At 37.6% G+C, this 22,118-nt stretch overlaps 2 long non-coding RNA genes across 2 annotated transcripts; both read right to left on the minus strand.

Moving 5' to 3' along the window:
• Positions 1–3,126: 3,126 nt before the first annotated feature.
• Positions 3,127–15,911, minus strand: LOC131423368 (uncharacterized). The gene is made up of 2 exons (XR_009224807.1): positions 14,521–15,911; positions 3,127–5,548 (listed from the first exon to the last, which is right to left on the minus strand). It is a non-coding gene; the product is annotated as an uncharacterized LOC131423368 (long non-coding RNA).
• Positions 15,912–15,964: 53 nt separating this feature from the next.
• On the minus strand, positions 15,965–21,889 carry LOC124078761 (uncharacterized). Its single transcript, XR_006847039.2, has 4 exons — positions 21,714–21,889; positions 21,117–21,199; positions 16,892–17,076; positions 15,965–16,809 (listed from the first exon to the last, which is right to left on the minus strand). It is a non-coding gene; the product is annotated as an uncharacterized LOC124078761 (long non-coding RNA).
• Between the last annotated feature and the right edge of the window lie 229 nt (positions 21,890–22,118).

Raw genomic sequence — 22,118 nt, forward strand, 5'->3', positions numbered from 1 at the left:
TTGTACAACCAAATCCAGCAAAAATTTTGTCTTATGGAGGAGGCAAAATGAATCTTTGGTGAACTTCAGGGTACATCTGCCACACAGACTATTGTCATTTTTATAAGGACATAAATTAAAAAGTGAATTAGTATCCCAAAATAATGCAAGTACATTTCAGTGCATGAGTGTTCTGCTTTCTCTTCTCCAGTTACAACTCATGAAATTAAATACAACATGATTTTGTCAAGAAACCTATTACATAGTTTTCTGGATATTTTATTAGATATTATCAGAGATATAAAACTAAATGTGATGTATTTTTATGGCCTCAAAGAGATATTATAGGCTTCTTGAATTTGAAGTAAAATACAGGGACAGAGATAGTCTGTTTGGATATTTGACATGACTGAGCACTTAGCTGGAGAGCCTCAGTCTTCTTACCTGTGAAATGGAATAATCATACCTGTCCTGGGAGATTGTGTTGGGGATAAAATTAATAGCTTTTATAAAGTCCTTGCAAAACCAGGAAATTAAAAGGGCTAAGTATTTACGGTCTCAATCTGTAATCCTTAGGAGCTCTATTTGATCATGAAATACAAATTTAAGGAATTCATCCAGCTCCACTTCTATAATCCTGGAGAAATATCCTATACAATGCTCAACTTCTAGAACTGAAATGCAGAGATTATTCTAGTAGTTTTCTCTTTACTCTTCCAAGTTGCTCTAACTTCTTCAACCTCCCATTTCTATTACTCCATCCAGAGTCAGGAAATCATACCTTCCAGGATTATGGAACTTGGTGCTCTACTTGTCCTAATTTCAATGACTCCACGACTAAAATGAGGAGAGAGTCTGAATGACCACAGCTTTTTTTTTTTTTTAGAGGAAGGGAACATTTTTCATTGAGCCAATTGTAAAGTTTCCTTTTGCTTTCTAAAACAGGGCTTTTCAAACTTGCCTGATAGTAAACGTTACCTAGATCATATGCTCACCGAATTAAAGAACTGATCAAAACCTAGTTATCTAACTGGAGCATGCATCTGAACCTCTGGCAAGGCTTGTTAAAAAGACATTTCTGAGTCCCATCCCAAGATGCTCTTATGTAGTGGGTCTGGGAGTCAGGAAGAGTGCTGAGAATTTACATTTAAAACAATTCCCAAGTGATGATAAGAAACCCCAGGACCTAAACCTGCTGGTCCAAATCAACCACAGATGCACAGCTAAAATTAAAAGCGCTGTCCTAATGATTAAAGGCTCCCAGAGGGGATACTTGTTTTTAATTTTTTTTACTTTCAACACCTGGTCCTTGATTCTGGAATTTAGCCAAAAATGCTCTTGTAACTAACTGCTTCCCTATGGCTTTTCAGTGTGTCACCAGGAAGACTCTTTGAAATTGTAATTACCTTTAATCCCTCCTTCTGGTCCTTTACAGTTTGTCCCTCTCATACTTCATCTCTCCTGCTAGCTCTCCTGGCAGGGCCCAGAGGTTACTTGGCTGCTGGATTGAGAAGTGCAAGAGAAACAGGGCCTCCTGCATTTGCTGCTTCTTTCTGCCCTTGCCTCCACCCCTGGCAACATGTAGGACTGGACCAAATTATCTGTCTCTTCTGAAGTTCAATTTTTTTCTCATCAGCAGAATGGAAATCATACCTTATATGTTTATCAGGAACAAGCAAAGTTGTTTAGTTCATAATAGGAGCTCAGTGAACCTTCCCTATTGCATTTCTTCCCAGGACCTAACCTCCCCTGGCTCATCCTTCCGTAGGCCCACTTTTTGTTATTATCTTGTTTTTTCTCCTAAACAACACTCTCAGTCTTCAGGTTCTGAGAGTCTGACCAGATGCCAGACCCCAGGTCTTGCTCTTTCCATGGTACATTATTAAAATGGGCTCACAAGGCAGTCTCTGAGTTACAGTTTTACATATTTCTTAGTAGACATTCGCAGTATTGCCAATTCTGTTCTTCATGTTTTTGTAGTAATACTTTTTTTGTCATAATCATAGGAAGCAAAAAAAAAAAAAACCCTTCACATAACACAAATTATGAATATCCCTAAAGCAGTGATTATTTTCAAAACTTGAAAATCTGGCTGCTATATGTTTAGTTGTATAGTAAAATGAGAATAATAGGGACCCACTTACTAACAGGGGCATCAGGGATAAAATGAATATCTACCTTTTAGTTCTCATTCTGTCCCAGCTTTTGAACATGGAGCCCTTACATTTTAGCAGACAGAGCTGATCACAATGTGTTGAAACCATAAACTAATGCACCCAATACTTTATGGAGTTTTAAGGATTCTGGTGCATTTACTGACCAAAATAACAACATTTTGGTCAGTAACAAGTTGTGTATATGATTGTGGTCCCATGAGATTAATGGAGTTGAAAAATTTGTATTGCTTAGTTGTAGCCTTGGAAAGTTGTGGTACAATGTATTTGTCCCATGTTTGCAGTAAGACCAATGTAGGCACACCTACTGTGCTGCCAGCCATATGACAGTATGGCACGTGTAATTACATGTAGTATGTAGTATTTAATAATGATAATGAGCAATGGTATTACTGATATGTGTATTTACTGTATACTGTGTATTTACTATACCACGCTTATCGTTACAGTGGTGGTGAGTAGTCTTTCTATAAGGAAAGTATGCCATGTTATAGCAGTAGCTGCTTCATACAGCTGGTGCTTACTGGGCCTCTTGATTTTTATCAAGGGGCCACATGGAGTGACTGAGGTATACCATCTAGGTTTGTGTCTACAGTTCACACAGAACACGTTTTCCAGAATGAGGTCTTTTCTTAAAATGAAGCAAGATTATTTCAATTGAATAAAATACTGTCTGCAACGTAGAGTTGTCATATTTTTCTTGAACCTTAGAGGGCAGTAAAGGAGCTGTCTGAAAAGTCTACTTGACCAGGATTTTTTTTTTTTTCCTTTCCTAAGTTATTTCTACAAAGGTTTTTCATTGAAGGAAAAGAAGCCTTTAAAAAAAAAAGTAAATGATGAAATTGCTCCTTTCCACGTGAAAAAAATTTTCCACGTGAAAAAAATTTTCCACGTGAAAAAAATTGCCCTCTACTGATTATTAACTTGCAAAGAAATCCCCCAAAATTTTAAAAAAGGAAATGATAGGCTATAGTAAAATAATGTTGATTTTATTTAAGAGTATTTTCTTGTTTGTATGTGTTTTAGAAGACAGGTTTGAAGAACAAAAACATTTGGAGAATTGTGACTATGTACAGAGTTAACATGTTGAATGACATGTGGCACACTGACTTGTGCACACATGCACATTTCGAAGGTACAAAACCCCCATTTTGCTTTATTTAGAATCACACCAACAAAAAAGTAAAGCAGAACTTATTCTTACAGTTAGTTGAGTTCATCTGGTTAGATTTATCAGCAAATGAGTCTTACAACATCCAAATTTGGCTATCATTACAGTTTAAAAACAAACGATACAAAAATTGGTTCCCAAGTTCTCATTAAAGTTGACAATGAGAGTTGCTCATCCAGCATTTCCTCTTAGCCTTTGGAGACCCCAAATTCTACAAAGCTTGTAGCTACTACTAGGCCTTTAGTCCTCAGAGATTAGGTCTGAAAAACCACTTCCACACCCTGAGCCAATCTGTTTATAGATAATTATGTCTCAGGTCTACTGCATGGTGCTGGTGATCAAAATGGAGGCAACTCAGTTTCCTCTTGTGTGGGGAGCTGTCTTTGATGCCTGCTTTGCACTAGAGACAGAGGGGGTTGCTCCAAGCTGGTGTTGAAGCCCCTTGCAGTGGAAACTCCCCAAATGCTTTTGTATCACTGGGGAAGATCCTGAGCTCAGGTCATTGTCTAACATGTGTCCCTTCTTCCTTTCTGTTTATTTTCTTTCCTTGTACATTTGCTTTTGACCAGTCTGTTCATTTCCCTCCATCATAGTTTTTGGCTTTCCTTTTCTTTTATTTGGACTCTACACTGGGAATGTATCTTCTTGACTCCTTAGAAGCTGGCTTGAAAGAAATCAAGCACATGATTACATTTTGTCCAGTGAGCTTTTCAAAGAGTGCCTAGTTAACCCTGGTAGTACCTATCACAATCTTCTGGGGCATGAGCTGTTCCTATGGATACCAGCTTGGCATGTAGTAGTATCTCTTAGCATCTACTGCCAACACCCCAAGGCTCACTGCTCGCACTGAATTTGCTTTGTTAACAGCCATCTCATCAGCTTTAAGAATGTAACTTGTCCAAATCAGTATACCCATTTGATGCACCAAATTGGGAGAGAGTTTCATAAATGGTTCCATTGCTGTGGTCCCAAGGGCCAGCTGTGCACATTGTAGCACAGGGTCTGTCAGCAATGAGGCAGGCTGTGCAGAGTTCCAACAGCAGACCCAAATCCAGAAAAAGAGAAAGTTTTCAAATTGGAAAGGCACTCATCCAGGCACTTAAAAAAAAAAAAAAATTGGCTGTATGTAACGATCTTTTCTCACTTTGTCTTCTCAAACAAACACATAGAAAAAAATGCCTTGAATTTCTACCATGTACCAGATGGAACACTAACCTTGTTACTGAAATTAACAATTTTTAAGCAATAAAAATGAAAATCTGGAAGAAGAGTTTTATGTTGGGTTTGTTTTATTTTGTTTTCATTTCTTTTTAAATTAAAATATTGCCAGGACATATTTCAGAAAATATTTTTATCTTTCTAAAAAGTTATAGAATCAAGGAAAGGGAGGTCATTTCCTATTATTATTTCATCCTGTTTATTTTGGTACTGGAAATGGAACCCAGGGGTGCTTCATCCCCTGCCCCCCTTTTTTATATTTTATTTTTAAACTCTCATTTCCTTTGAATGTGAAGGTTACTAAATATCATGGTGGTGGCTGCTGTGTTGTCCCTGCCAGGGTTAGGTGTATTTGCTCCACCTCTCTCCCGATCAATGCCTGATGGGGCACTGACTGTAGGGTGAAGATGGACACATGCTTGAAAAGATTCTGCTAGTTCTAAAATATGTAATTTTCCAGATATTACATGAGAGCCCCATTAGAAGTCATCTGGGGCATTTCTATGAGTGGGGTGGGGGTTTTGAGGACACTACAGAAGCCATGCTTCCTACCCTCACATTACAACTGTGCTGAGCATGATTTGATCTCTCTGGATGTCTCTTGTTCTCTTTCTCTCACTCTGCATTTTGAAGTGATTTCAAAATCTTTTAGTGCCACAGGTTATCACTGTGATAATTAATTATCATTGATCTTGCAGTGAAAATGTTAGCTAATGGATGGTATTTGTTGATAAAATGCCAGATAGCAGATAATTAATTATAACAGCTCATTTTGGGCAAAAACAAGTCCATCAGAATGAGGTTAATGGTCAATTTGCCATCTGGCCTAGATTAGGGGGCCATTCGGGTCAGGATTGAGTCACAGAGAGTTCCCTGAAGTATCTTGATGCAGATTAGATGGATCCATGGCATTTTGTGGGCATTGTGGAAAAGACCTTGAAGTTCAGTGTTTGTTGTTGATAATTTGGTTGAAATGAGTCCTGAGGGATTTGGGGATTTTAGCAACCTGAACAAATGGGGAAAGAAGAAAGCATTAGAGGTAGGAAAGACATATCCCCAGGGCAGCTGGTAACATATAAAGGAGCTAGGTGTACTTGAGGGAAGGACAGTAATGACTGGTAGTCAGTTTTTTCACAACACAATTCTAGCTGATGGCCAGAGGGCAAGGATCAGTGAGCAGCCCACCCCACCTCTCATGCCCCAAAGAATAATGCTAGTTGCTCATATGAGGGGCCAAGTCAGCAGGTTTGGTTTTGGAATGAGACTCAGCTCCTACCAGAGATCTTGAATGCAAAGACCAGAACACAGAGCAAGGAGACAACTATTGTTATTTGCATGTTTTAAGTTATCATTTCTGGAGCATGCCTACTATGGGCCAGGCATCTTATCATATTTAAACCAACAACTCTGAGAAATAGATGCTCATGTCTGGTTTCCAGAATAGAAGACAGAGGATCAGACTAAGAGAAGGCAGGCAGATTGCTCAATGTCACATATCTAGTAAATTCCAGAATCAGGTTTAATTCTCAGATTTGTCTGTATAGAGAGAGTTTCCTATAGCAACACAGTGAGCCGGTGCGATGGGGGCAAGTTGGAAGGTTGTGTGGTCTCCATGACACTGGGCATTACCCTAGACACAGCAGCATAGTTGAGCTCATAGATTGGAGTATGGATTAAATAATCCCTTTGGACAGGTCAATAATTGATTAAGATAGGGAAAGGAATACCGGGGAAGGGAAGCCTGGGGAAGGAAAGCGATTCTCTTTTTTGGAGGTGGGGTGTCAGGGATTGAACTCAGGGGCGCTTGATCATTGAGTACTACATCCCCAGCCTTATTTTATATTTTATTTAGAGACAGGGTCTCACTGAGTTGCTTAGTGCCTTGCTTTTCCTGAAGCTGGCTTTGAACTCACAATCCTCCTGCCTCAGCCTCCCAAATTGCTGGGATTACAGGCCTGTGCCACCATGCCCTGCAGGAAAGCATTTTTAATCTAGCTTTATTTCAGATTTCCTGCAACTCCTGAAAATGTCAACTGCCATTAATGGGAGTGACTATCTGATTTTTAAATTTTATGTTGTAGTAAAATCAAGTATAAGAATTATTTTGGGTTGTCTGAGTTCTTGGCTCATAGTAGACATTCAAGTCAATGCTTATGAATAACTAAATAAATGGACATATTCTCCTAAAATTGCAAAAAGCAGCAATATTCTTCTTCTGTGTTTCTGTGTATACCCAAGGTGGCCGTACTCACAGCAGGAAAGAAGAGCTGGCATGGCCCCCTGTGGCTTTAATCACCAAACTTTTTTTTTTTTTTTTTTTCAAATTGAATCTTCAGAGAGCTCTTAAGTGAAGAAATTTGGCTACTTCACATTCTCCAGCAAAATATTTAATCACAGGAATTCCAAATAGTCATTTTTTCCCTAATGGTAGAAGGATATCTCTCACATTTCTTTTATGAGAAATTTAGAAGTAAGATGGATGCATTAAATATATAATTATTACATTAAGTATAATTTCTAAGCAATTAGTCAAAAGATGAAAAAAGACACAGAGGACTTAAACAATGTTATAAACTAATTAGGCCTAACAGACGTCTATAGAATGCTCCATCAGAAAACCAAGGAATATGCTTTGTTATCAAATACACATGGAAATTCCCCAAGATAGATGATATGCTATGCCATAAAACAAGACTCAGTAAATGTAAAAGAATTTAAATCATTCCAAGAATATTTTCTAACCACAATGGAATCGAATGAAAAATAATAGAAATAAAATTCAGAAATTCAAGAATAGGAGAAAATAGGACTATTGTTATTTGCATGTTTTAAGTTATCATTTCTGGAGTATGCCTACTATGTGCCAGACATCTTATCATATTTAAACCAACAATCCTGAGAAATAGATGTGCATGCCTGGTTTCCAGAATAGAAGACAGAGGATCAGGCAGGCAAATTGCTCAATGTCGCATATCTAGTAAATTCCAGAATCAGGTTTTATACCATTATAATAAATAGTATAAAAATCCTATTTATAATAAATGGGTCAAAAATCAGGAAAAATTAGCAATTATTTTGAGATAAATGAAAATGAAGTTGCAACGTTCCAAAAATTATGGGATACAATTAAAATAGTACTTAGCAGGAAATCTGTGTCCATATATTATAAAAAGAAGGTGTCAAATCAATAACCTAACTTGCCAACTTAGGGAATTATACAAAAAAGGAAATAAATGCAAAATAAGCAGAAGGAATAGAATTTAAAAAAAAATAGAAAATAAAATAGAGAATACAAAAGCAATAGAGAAAATCAATTCAAATCTGTTGTTCGAATATATTTGACTAATTAGTTTTATGAAAAAAAATAAAGAAGACATATTAATAAAATCAAGAATGAGAACAGACAATATTACTGATCTTTCAGAAATAAAAATGGATCACAAAGGAATGCTGTGAATATCTGTATGTAATAAATTGGGTAGCCTGGATGACATAACAAAAAATCTAGAAAAATTACTTACTGTAAATGAAATAGAATTTCTAAATAGACCTACAACAAGTAAAGAGATTAGTTATGGGAGATTTTAAAATTTCTAATTTAATCTTCACTGGCAAATTCTATCAAACATTTAAAGAAGAATCAGAATTTGTTTTACAAACTTTTTCAAAAATTGAGGATGAGAGAACATTTTTTCAACCTATTTTAGAAATCAGCATTACCCTGATATCAAAGTAAGGTGAAAATATTACAAGAATATCTTTTCACATATATGTTGATTGATTGTATATCCTCTTTTGAGAAGTGTCTGTTCAGTTCTTTGGCCCATTTATTGATTGGGTTATTTGTGTTTTTTTGGTGTTAAGATTTTTGAGTACTTTATATATTCTAGGGATTAGTGCTGTATCTGATGTGCTTGTGGTAAAAATTTGTTCCCAAATAGTAGTCTCTCTATTTACCTCACTGATTGTTTCTTTTACTGAGAAGAAGCATTTTAGTTTGAATCCATCCCATTTATTGATTCTTGATACTGATTTTTGTGCTATAGGAATCTTATTGAGGAAGTTGGGGCCTAATTCGACATGATGGAGATTTGGGCCTACTTTTTCTTCTAATAGACACAGTGTCTCTGGTTTAATTCCTAGGGCCTTGATCAACTTTGAATTTTGTTCATGGTAAAAGATAGGGGTTTCATTTTGCTGCATATGGATTTCCAATTTTCCCAGCATCATTTGTTTTAGAGGCTGTCTTTCTCCAATGTACGTTTTTGGTGCCTTTGTCAAATATAAGATAACTGTAATTATGTGGGTTAGTCTCTGTGTCCTCTATTCTGTACCACTGTTTCAACATTGCTAGCAATTAGAGAAATGCAAGTCAAAACTACTGTAAGATTTCATCTCACTCCAGTCAGAATGGCAGCTACTAAGAATACAAACAATAAATGTTGGTGAGGATGTGGGGAAAAAGGCACGCTCATACATTGCTGGTGGGACTGCAGTTGATGCAGCCAATATGGAAAGCATTATGGAGATTCTTTGGAAAACTTGGAATGGAACCACCATTTGACCCAGCTATCCCACACTTCGGTCTATACCCAAAGGACTTAGAAACAGCATACTACAGGGATAAGTCACGTCAAAGTTTATAGCAGCACAATTCACAATAGCTAAACTGTGGAACCAACCTAGATGCCCTTCGTATATGAATGGATAAATAAAATATGGTATATATACACGACAGAGTATTATTCAGCATTAAAAGGGAATAAAATCATGGCATTTGCAGGTAAATGGATGAAGCTGGAGAATATAATGCTAAGTGAAATTAGCCAATCCCCAAAAATCTAATACTAAATGATTTTTCTGATTTAAGAAAACTGATCCACAATATTCTGGGTGTGTGGGAGGGGTGGCACGATTAAATGAACTCTAGATGGGGCAAAGGGAAAAAGGAGAGGGAGGGAGAAGGAGCGGGCATAGGGGTAGGAAAGATAGTGGAATGCAATAGTCATCATTAACCTAAGTACATGTAAGAAGACACAAAGGATGTGTACAACCAGAGATATGAAAAATTGTGTTCTATATGTGTAAAATGAATTGTAATGCATTGTTGTCATATATAACAAGTCAAAACTTTTTTAAAAGAAGAAAAACAAAAAAAATTGTAAGACAGCTAGAGACTAATATCTCTTATATGTATAGGCATAAAACTTCTCAATAAAATACCAGAAAACATTTTTCATCATATTTAAACCTTGAAAAATGTAGTGCTAAGTGAAATAAAATAAGAAAAAAACATTACATATTTTATGATCCTATTTACATGAGTGTCTAAAACAGGCAAATATGCAGAGAAAGAAAGTAGATTGGTAGTTTCCCTGGGATGAAGTGTGAGGTTGGAGAGAAAAGTGAATGACTGCAAATGGGAACCGGTTTGGGGAGATGATAAAAAATGCTCTAGATTTTATGATGGTGAATACGTACATAAAACATTGAAATTGAATTGTATACATGAATTTGATGGGATATAAATTATTGCTCAATCAAGCTGTTAAAAATAAATTCTGAATATCCAATAAATTGCTTAGTAAGTGAATTCCCTAGTAGAGTGTGAATCAGAGAATGAACTCCCAAGGGCAAGGATTTAGATGTATTTATGTCTAGAAGTGAGACCATGGGTCCTTTCATACTGCAGGGGTTCAATAGTTTGTAGTGAGCAATATGCTCCAACAATAGTTGGATGTAGTGAGCATCAATCTGTGGATCATCTTACTAGAGAGCTGTGGAAGAAAACGAGAAGCCATCCAGGTCTGTGTGAAAGAGTCTAGGGGTCTTTATGGAGACATTAACCTTGGATCTGAATTTTGAAGGGTAGAGAGAAATGGCCCAGGCATATGAGTTGGGAAAGGCATAGCAAACAGATGAGCATCCTGGGGAAGGATGAGAATGAACAGCAGGTTGACTCAGTAAAGGGGCAGAGGGGAAAGGTCAGGAAAGGCACCCAAAAGTGAAAAGTCATGGATGAATCTTAAAGTGTTTTTATCCATTCAGCATACAATCTATGTTTTCCTAAAGACTGCACTAAGGAAGAACTTCTTAATTATATGTGGTAAAGGCTATTTTTTTAAAAAAAATTTTGGTGTTGGAGATCAAACCCAGAGCCTCATTGCCTACTTGTCAAGAACTCTACCACTGAGATACATTCCCAGTCCAGGGCCAGATTTTATTATTATTATTATTATTATTATTTATTTTCAATCTCTCATGAACTAATATTATTGTAAAACACAATAAAGATGAATACTAGAAATATGAAATGAGAAAGAAACTGCAACGTGAAAGCCCATTTATAATACTTTGGCCAGTAATGCAAACAGCTATAGCATTTTCTAAATACTGACTCTCAATTTCTATATTTTTCTCAATGCAGGCAAGTCATAAATAATTTGTGAATTCCTACTGTTCCACAAACCATATTACAATGAGCAGGGATCTAAGGAATACATCCCAAAAGATGCTATGACAACCCAGGGGTTCAACATGTATGAGAAAGATTGGGCATTTTATCTGCTCAACCACCCCCAGGGGATGCACAGACCATATTGTGAAATTAAAGACCATAAGAAATATTGCAGCAAAAGAGTCATGACCTCTAATGCAATGGTATTTAGAAGGGGAATCTTTGGGAGGTCATTTGGTGAGGTCACAAGGATAAGGCCCCCATATTGGGTTTAGTGTCTTTCTAAGAGGGAGAAAGACCAGCTGTCTCTTTCCTTCTCATGTGAGGACACAGAATAGGAGGCCATCTATAAGCAAGGAATAGAGCCCATATTAGGGGACTGAGTCAACTAGCACTTGATTTTACTAATCCATATCCAAAATCATGAGAAATCTATTCCTGTTGCTTAAACCACTCATTCTGTGTTATTTTGGTGTGACAACCGAAGCTGACCAAGACAAGAATGAATTATGGCTCCACATGCAGTGGAGACAGGGACAAGTGAAGCAGGGGTTAGTCTAGAAACAGGTGTTACCGTTAAGTAAGTTCACCCTGGAAGGACGACTTTCTGGTAAAAACTAAAGACAAGAGAGCAAACTATGCAGATGTGGGCTATGTGATGGGTAATGATTATGCAGAGACAGCAGTAGGGGCATAGGCCCTGGGGCAAGAGAATGCTTTGTAACTTTGAGAAGAGTTAGGACAGAGAATGAATGGAGGGAAGAGAGATGGGGGAAGAAAAGTCAGAGGGGGAAGTGGGGACCAGACATGCAAGGCTTTTTAGGCCTTTGAGCAATTTTGGCTTCTACTCTGAGACTGTAAGCCATGAGAGGTTTGGACCAGAGGAATGATGTTGTCTGACTTGTGTTTGCATAGAACTGACCTGGCTCTTAGGTAAAGAGGTCCAAGGGGACGAGGCTGTAAGCAAGGAGAACAGATGGAAAGTTACAGCAATAATTTAGAATTGAGATGAGCAAGACTCAGAACAAAAGCAGTAGAGGTGGTAAACAGTATTGGATTTTGAAAATACCTTTAAGTTTGTTTTGACAGGATTAGCTCAGACTGGATATAAGTTATTAGAGAAGACAATAATGATACTAATGTGTTTAACCTCAGCAACATGAACCCATTGTTTAGGAAATTGGGGGAAGTGAATGCTACAGTAATGTGGCCCAATGGCAGGCAGTATTGAGGACGCTCTTGTGTTAGTGATCTTGAACTTAGACTCATCAGAATGGCTGTGTGATTTAAAGCACACTGTACTTTTCCTGTAACAGCTCTTGCCAGTCATTCAAAATGCTTTGTGAGGTACTTCTGCTCTTGCTCTAAGTCACTGATGGATGGTTAGGCAGGACTTTGACATAGTCAAATTTACATCATAGGAGAATCAAAATCAGTATATAGGTGGGTTTATCAGGGATAAAATGGAGCCATCTTATTGTCATATTAGGTAATAGGCTACTGAGACCAACAAGCATTAATAAACATAATTAATAAACAATAAGAATTAATAAACATAAGAATTAGTAAACATTCTTTTGTTTCTGTGTATATTTGTACGAGTTCATAGATTATACTATTTGAGAAGTAATTCCCTGTCTCTATAGAGCAGTGAAGGATAACCTCCTACAGTCTTCTATGTCACTTGCCTTTGGCATTTTCATTTGAGATTAACCATGTTTGGAGACCACCATATGCCAACCCAGCATAACCTAGCTTTTTCCATCTGCCCATATTCTAGAAGAGATGGGTCTGGAATTAGGAATTAGGGCTGTTGGCAGCTTGTGTGACTTTCTTTGCATGAGTGAGCCTATCTCGTATTGTTTATACTTCTACTGTTTTCTAGTCCTATCATTCCCCAATATCTGATAAGGTTTTGTTTTTTTTTTTTTTTTTCTGAAGAGGAAGTCATTTCTGATTGTTTTATGAGGTTTCTTTATGGAGGAAAAGGCTCAGACTTTGAGGAATTGAGAGAGTGAATGATGGTGAAGGATTATCTGAAAGCATTTGTTACAGAGAATTGGGAGCTAGAAATTTGATGTTTCATCTCATTTTGGAAAAATTCTGAAAGCCAGAGCTGGCATGCTGAACGGCATTAAACCTGGCAGGAAGGTAAAGCAAAAGGGCCGGCAAGCTGCCAACAAGGAATTAAAAGAGATCATGGAACTGAGCCCAGTCCTCCGTCAGGCTACTAGGGGGGGTCCAGGAGAAGAGGCAGCAGATGACAAATGATCATAAGCTGAGACCTGTTTCATTCCGTGGGAAATGAAGATGGTAGCAAAGAGAAAAACCTAGACTCCACTAAATGAAAGATTTCTTTTATAAAGTAGACTTAGTATGATGGAAGGAGAGCGACTGGAAAAGTTGGGCACAATAGATATGTTTTTTCACATAACCAAAGAGGATGTGTGCAAAAGCCACAAAAGATGATCAAATTCAGAATTTAGTTCATTTTGAAATGTTTCATCAGAGAAGATGTGGAAAAAATCAGGACCACCTAGAGCCCTGGGTGAACTGAGAGGGAAGCATGAAGAGGTATCTTTAAAGTTCTTATAGAACACATCTTGAGATCTTTGGGAATCTGCAAATTCATGAATAATGCCATAGTCCCATAAATGAATTAAATATAACTTTGTAAGTGAACAACTGCTCCAGCTATATGGGTATAATGAGAGAACTGCCCAGCATAATCAGAGAACAGCAAATCTATGTAAGGCCACAGAGTAGAACAGGCTAACTTATCCACAAACAAGGGCCTTACCAAGCAAAACCTGTTTTTCTTGAAAATTGATTCAAACATGTCCAAAGGACAACTCAAAAATGAAAGCAATAAATATAATATTGCCCTAGACCAGAAGTCTACTAAACTCCGTGATTTAAATTATTTGGATTTACAAAATGATATTATGAGAAAAAAATCAAATAACCTTTTCTTTTAGGAAAATTGACAAAGAAAACTCAATAGTAGACAAATCACCATTTTATATAATGTTTAGTTGTCTGAACCTTGCCATAGATAGTAAGTCAATTTTTAAATATTTATTTTAATGTGTTTTGAAATTTTTTTAACAAGCTCTAATGTTACTAGCTCATGACTTTAAAGAATAATTAGATTTAAAGAATTATAGAGTAAGAAACCATATAGGTAGGTAGGAGATGGATATGATAATTAGGCCAAAGTGTTTGATATAATTGTATTCATAAATATGAGTAAAAGCATGGCCAAGAACTATTGTCTCAACACAGTGAGACAGTGTCTCAACATACAACTTGCTTAGACTGGTGGACATGTAACTCAGTCCTGCTCTGACTGCATTGATACAATTGGCAAACTGCAAAGAATGAGAACTTTCAGGACAGATGAATCTTGATTTTAGCTGACTTTGCTCCCTTTTTTTGCTGCATGGTTTTGGGAAAGTACTTAACATCCCATGACTGACTGAGTTTCTTTGTCTGAGGGTAATACCATGTCAAGTGCTTACCAGATGCTTTGTCCAGAGAAGAAACTCTATCACCGTTATTGCCAATGTAAAAACAGGGTCAAATTTCCTCTTTCTGTGTTAATCAGCAAATTTAAGGAGCATTCAAAAGTCTGATGGATGATATGATAGGAGAATAAGATATAGAATTAGAATATCTGGATTTAATCTGCAGCATCAAAGACTTCTCCATACCGAATGTGCAACTTAGCCTCCTCATTTATTCTCTCTGAGCTTTATATGGAAAATCTTAAATATTAACAGCACACAATTGGGTTCAAGGCAATAAAAATATATACAAGACAATGTCTATGAGACTGTATCACAGTATGACCATATATAGTAAGAGACTTAGAGTAGGTGAGAGAAAGAAGGGAGGAAAAGAAAGAAAGGGGATTAGGGACTTAACAACTTGTCTAGAGCCATAAAATATTGATTCAATTCCTACCTTTAAAATTTTAGCTTCCTTGTCTGTAAATGGATGAAATGGAACTTTACATTACAGGGTTCCTCCAATAAAACTATCTGTATATATATGTTTATGTATGTATGTATGTATGTATCAGTTCCATGAAATATTGCTTAATGGATGCCTGTGACATTTTAGTTGTTTTCTGTCACAACCAATCACTGTATTGGGATGTAGTGAAGTGTGGTTGATTTTAGTGGATTGTTGATTTCTGGTGCATTTGAGAAAGAAATGCACCAAAGTAATCATAGCTACTTCTGGAGGTGCAGTAGACAGTCTATGGAGTCATTGCCTAGATCCTATCTTCTGTAGGAACTGGTCTCTATTTCACAATGGTGGGCCCTCCATAGCTATGGTAGGGGAGGGGAGGGGATTTGGTTAGGAGTAGACACCTGACTCAAGCTAATCCTTTGAAATTCTTCTTCTCTGGAATCCCAAATTTGAGGAAAGGCAAAATAAAGGCAACTGAATCCGATTTACACTAAGTCTCAGTAGAAAGCTTATTGTTGTGTCTATGCTAGGGTAACCAACTGTCCCTGTTTGCCTAGGTCTGAAAGGTTTCTCAAAATCCTGGGACCCTAAGTGCTAAACCTGAGACCGTACTGGATAAACTAGTGGAGTTGACCACCCTATGAGCAGCCCTGGTCACTGCCTTACCAGAAGATTGATTGTTCAGTTTGTCCTTGGATCCCAACCCCTATGTCCTTTTAGTAAACAGCAAGTTTAAACTATACAGTATCAAACGAAAAGACATTTTTTAAAATGATGCTATCTCCAGAAAATCTGCAAGAACTGGGGTGGTGAGAGAAATCATCAATGGAAAATAGAAAAATGTTAACTCAAATTGGCAACCTCAAATGAAATTTTTTATTGCCCCTAATATTTGTGCTAGAAAACTACTGCTTAGTTGAGCTTGCAAAATGGATGCCTTTCCTCATGCTTCTTAATATTGAATGAATTATGTTAGTAAATTGAGAAGGATTATCTACTTACCCTGTTTGGAAAATTGACTCATTACCTCTGTTACAGAAAAGGATGAGGGTGTCTTAGCATCAGAAGCATTTTACCCTGAAGTCATGATGATGAATCAGGAATTCGATCAGGCTGTATCTCCAGTGAATTGAACTGTCAAATAATGTTAATAGAACCAACGGAAGCCTCTCTCAAGGCCTTCTCAAGTGTTAGCATGCCTTAGAATCTCTCTGAGAGAAAGTTAAACATTCAGTCTCCAGGGTTTTCTCCCCAGGGTTACTGACTTGGTGGGTCTAAAGCAGATCCCGTGAATGGGCAGCTAATAAAGTACCCCAGGTCCTTGCCACTCAGTGGTTGACCTGGTCCAGCATCATCAGCTCCCCTTGGGAAGTAAATCCTCAGGTCACACTCTAGATCTACTGAATCAGAATGGACTGTTGAGCATAATCTAATGTTCCAGGTCCAGTGAGATTCTGAGGAAGTGGTCTACAGAGCACACTGAAAATATATATTTTAGTATCTTCCAGGTCAACAATTGCAATGATGTCTTCCAGAGCTTATCATGTCCCAGTCATTATTCCTATGCTTTAATATGACCTAATGACCCTGAGAGGTCATTGTTTTTTCAGATGAGGAGTTGGAGGCTACCAACCAAAGTTCCCAAGTTCAATAGGCAGTGAGAGATAGGACCTTGCTTTAGAGGCAGGCGGACTTACTTTAGAGCTTGGGTGCTCAGTCGTCACACATATTGCTTCCCTGGCAAAGAGCAGGTTTCCTTGCTGAAAGAAGATGGGCTCTGTATTCAGTTGGCAGTGGAGGGAAGGCATTTCTTGCTGCCTGAAATTCAAAAGCTGTTATACAGTTTTTACTGTGTTGCTCCTAAGGAAAGCCAAGTGTACTTTCTGGGGTTCTATGTGGCCTCAGTCCTCTCACCTGTGACATGTCAATGATGGATGACAGTATCTCCCTTCCTGGCTTATGAGGCTTGAGGGAGCTCCCCAAGGTAAACAGCAGACGGCATGACTGGTGTGGAGGGTTCCAGGAGGCTTCACACTGTGGGAACTTTGGATTTTGAGAAGACTAGAGAAGACTGTAAGTTCTTGTGATCATTTGGTTATCTGCAAGGATACCATTAAACTGTTCCTCAGTTTCCTCATCTGTAATATGAGGTTAAGCCCCTCTTCTATGATTGCTGGAGGTATCATAGTCGCCTGGTACCACACCATCTACCTGTTCCACATAAAGGGTTTAATAGATGGTCATTAGGTACACATTCCTGTCATAATCATTCCTATCCTGAATTTCAAGTCTCTTCCATGTGGTTATTAAGTCTCAGCATTTGGAGGTTTCTCAGGTGTTGTAAAATTTGTTCCCACTTTCCTCACCCCAAGCCTGCACATTTTACTGGATAGTCAACACACACATTACTGTGAGATTCATCTTTGTTTCCTAAGTAAGAACTTTCCTTTGAGTCTAGTATTCCAAAATGACTGCCACAAGGCAGTAGAAAATGTCGTATCTGTCGCTAACGGTTCCCTAAACTTTGGGCAGCCCCCTGTGTCTCTGATAATAATCTTTCTTGAATCTTTGAATTCTTTGGATCTTTCTTGAATAAGTGCATGCTGTTTTTGTTACTATTAATTATAAGAACAAAACTGTCTGTCCCCTTCATTAAATAATACAGCTTTTCTTTACATCAGTGATATTCTATGGATTGAACTATTTTGAAAGGCTCTGTAAAAAGAGAACTTTTTGTCAGATGACAGAAACTTTCAATTCTTCCCCTGCTCTGACTTCTTTGGAGAAACAGTTCTCTATGCAGGACAAATAACAGTACTAATGATGACAATGATAATTATAGCAGTTGTGATAATTGTTAAGGTCATGGTGACTGTCATTCACTGTTTATAAAAGTGTTTATATTTTACACTAGGTGTTGTTTTCAGCCTTTAAATGCTTCAGGTATCTGTCAAAACAACCCTCTGAGGGACCAGTGGTTACTAAAATCTCCTCTCAGGTTAAGTCACCCAAGAACAGGTAGTCAATAAACATGGAATCCAGGTTGGACATCCTGGTACTGTGATGGCGAGAGCCCAGACCCCTGAGCACCAAGCAGTGGTGACATCAGGGAACACTCAGCTCTGCCAGAGGTTGCCAACAGTTATTCCCCAGGATCCCCTCTGTTGGCAGGTTTTCATTTTCTTTCCTCACTTCCATGTGGCTGGGTGTGGATGTCAGGACTCTTAGCTAAGTGCCATTGAATGCCCACAGGATTTAAGAGATCTATTTCCCAGTGCTCTAGTATCATTAGAACTCTTGCTTTCAGTCTTCTTTTAACACATGGGATCTGGGAATTCTCAGGCTTATTTCCTTCTTATGTTGATGACCACAGATCCCTTCAATCCCTAAACCTCCAGGGTTGTAAGTCAACCCCTGCTGCAGGCAAATTCCCCTTGCCAGCTTCTCGAAGGTTAAAGAAAGAGAAACTGTTCTGTTTGTGTGTGTTTGTTTCTAGGGTTTGGGGCATTTTTTTTTAAATGAATTTTTCTTTCTTTTTTTAGTTTTTTTTTTATTTTTAGCAGTCAAAATGAGACTCTTATTTCAGTTAGCTTAGAGCCTTTGAGGAAGAAGTGTCCTTTTCTTTACAGTGAGTTAGAATTCCCAACATCCTCTACTGTTCAGATGCCCTAAGAATTGTCCTCTTGCCATTTCCTTTTCCTTCACTTGTCACTTGACTTTGGGCCCCCAAATGGACTTGAAGCCTCTTTGGTACGTTTTTACCAGCACAAAGATGTTTTCACAATATTTTCTCACATGTCTTTTTGTGAAAATTACTGAGACCACCTTAAGGTAGTTTTGATTACTGTTACCACACCACTGATAGATTCGGTAACGCTAGTGGCTGCTGTGCAGCATGACTTCATTAAGGAAGATTCCCTTTGTCATTGTGGGGTGGGGGAGATTGTTTAGTTATTTTCCTTTCTAAAAAATGGCAGTAATTGCTAAATTCTATATGGCATATTTTACAATTCAAAAGCCATACACATGCTCTTGAGTCTTCAAAGAAATTTGCAATGTAGAAGTTATTATTTCTATTTTATAAATAAGGAAAATCAAGAAAGAAGAAGTAACATAGGCAATTAGTACACACAGGATACAAACCTGATTTTCTGGCTTTAATATCTTCATACTACGATATTTATCAAGATCCTCTTGCAGTAAATATTTTCTGGGATATGAGGCCCCCATGCATGTTTAAGTCTGATTAGATTGTACAAATGGCATAAACCACTGTGTCTTAGCAGTGACATTTCACCTTATGCTGCTGCTATTCTAAGCCACTGAATGCCAGATGGGAAAGAGATCTTGCTACTCATTACTCAGGAAAGGCAATAACTACAGAGTGAAAACTAGCTTCAGGTTCAAAAGAACCGCTTGCTGTTATCACACGACTAAGAAAATTTCCCCCACTGCCTGTGGGTATGGCATTGAATTTCTCCATTATCCAAAAAAAAATTTGAGTACTTTCCAATGTATGAAAGACCTCTTTTATGCCATTGAAATTCACTACTATTCTATTTTTGTTCTGTGTTGAAAACCACACATTTGTTCCCATTATCTGCAAGAAGAATGTCTATAGAGTTTAAGGTTCTCAATTCTGACTATGGCAAATCACAGATTCTTCTGTGACTTTGAAATAACCATAAATGTTAATTGGCACATGAGTGAATCTCAATAAAATATCTTCATGAATAATAATTACTATTTGTGAAGCAGTTAAAAATTTCAGTTTCTTCACATGCTTTTATTTGATTTTTATGATACACCTATGGGTAGGCAAAGAAATTGTTATTGAATTAATTTCATAGATGAGAAACTAAGGCATAGATACCTGAAGCAACTAATCTGAATCTTTTAAACTCTCATGTGTCAGATTTGGGACCCTCAGCAAGACTTTCTAAAGTCACACTCTAAGCTGCCTTTAAAATAATGCTGCAGCCTTTCTCTTCCTGTTTCTTCCTCCCTGTACTATATCACCTCTTCTGCCTTTATTTCCTCTTTATCTTTTTTCACAGTAAGAAAAAAATGTTGAACACTAAGGAAAAAAAAATGCATACCTTACTTATCTAAGAATATTTGCCTTCAAAAAATCAAAAGTATTTTCTTTAATAGTGTGTTTTGAAGTAGCCATTGGTACTGGAGAATTAAAATGAAGGTTTGAGAGAACAGTTCAACTCCACCTGTCTTTTATTCGCTAAAGATTACGGTGGGTGTGTGAGGCTGAAAATGAATTTAAAAGCCAATGTTCATTCCCTTGCAAATGCTCATTTGTCACTGTGATAGAATCAGAAGTGAGTTTGAGAACTATTTATAAGAGATTTCCGTGATCCATAGGTAAGAGAGATGATACTGTAGGTTTAGATAATGAGGAAATAAATGTTCCCTGAAGACTTCTAGATTAGACGATCTTTTAATTTGCTGCTAAGGCATCCTTTGTTTTTCACTAACCAGAATCATGACAGTGTTTTCATAGCTCAACTATTGTCTGTTTTCCCAACAAAGATAAAACAACAACAACAATAAAAAAAAAAACACAACATAAAACTCTATGATTTGAACTAATGCTTTCTTAACTTTAAGTACCCTGCATAAATCCTGGCACTAAAATAATAGTTACCAAGAGTGTTAGATGTATTAATGGAGAGAGAGATAGGTGGATAGATAGAAGTATGAAATATAGAAGGATGGATGAGTGGGAAAATTGAATAATGATATAGAAAAGTAAAATATTTATTTATTCAAAAAAAATTCTGAGCACTGGTTATATACCAGTCGCACAGGAGGCACAGCACTGAAAATCCAACAAAAATAGACACAAATTGTAGCTCTTATGAAGCTTAAATCATAATAGCATGGGGGACACATAACTAACAAAGAAGTAAAAAAGAATGTTTATCAGTCTTTTATTTTAAAATAATGTAAATGCATATCTTATGTAGACACAAATGGAAGAAAGAAAACAAGGAGATATAGAGAGCATCGGAGGAGAACTTTGCAATTTCAAACAGAGTAGTCCTTCCTGTATTTGTTTTCTGTGGCTGCTATAACAATTTACTACCATACCATCAGCCCAGAACTCCCAAATCTCATTATCTACCTTGTCTAAATCAGGTTTGAGGGATACGCTGGGTATGATCCATCTTGAGACAAAACTCTTCTCCGTCTCCAGACCTGTGAAAACTAGAAAACAAGTTATGTTCCACCATATACAAATGGTGGAACAGCTGTAGAATAATAGTTAATAGGCATTCCTATTCTAAAAGGAAAAACAACATGGAAATTAGGAGTCAGAAGCAATATCACAATTCACCCATGGAAGCTCTTAGTTTGCAAGGCCTCTGTGGCTCAGAAGTGCCCTTTGAGTGGGTACTTCTGATCTCTGGGTGGGTACCTCTACCCTCTGAGCTCTGGATTCTGACCTCTAGGCCTGCAGCACCCATTCAAGTCCTTTTTCATTCCTGAAGGATAGCACATATTTGCAATTGAGTGGTCATATCAGCCTGTGTTCTACCAAAGTTGTGAAACTTCAACAACATTTTTTTCATTTTACCCTTTCCCCACCCTTTTAATCCAGGCTGGCTCAGATATATAACCTATTTATATCATATATACATGTAGAATAGATCACACACACACACACACACACACGACAGATGAAAACAGATGAGAGATTTATTTTAAGGAATTGGCTCACATGTACTTCGAGCTGGCAGTCCAAATCGTCTAGGTGAGGCCAGCAGACTGGAAATTCATATGAGTTAATGTCCAGTCTTCTGCAGATTAGAAACAGGCATTGTTTCTATGTGAAATCCTGAGGAGTGTTTCTTCTTCTCGAGGAAACCCCAGCCTGATTGCATGAGGCCCACCCACTTTTTCCCATTGTACTCTGGGTCTGCTAATTAACACATCTTAAAAATATCCTCACAGCAATGTCTACACTTTTGTTTGACCAACCAACAGGGCAGTATTGCCTAGGTAGGTTTATGCATAAAATTGACCATCATACTGACGCCTTCTCCAGGACATGGGGTAAAGGAGGAAGCCAGACAGTTATTTGCAGGAATATATTCAGACAGGGGGCTCAGGCCTTTTAGGGCAT

Source organism: Marmota monax, unplaced genomic scaffold, assembly GCF_021218885.2.
Source record: "Marmota monax isolate L192 unplaced genomic scaffold, Marmota_monax_Labrador192_F-V1.1 WCK01_AAM20220418_F8-fsc00009, whole genome shotgun sequence".
In the NCBI taxonomy this organism is placed as follows: domain Eukaryota; kingdom Metazoa; phylum Chordata; class Mammalia; order Rodentia; family Sciuridae; genus Marmota; species Marmota monax.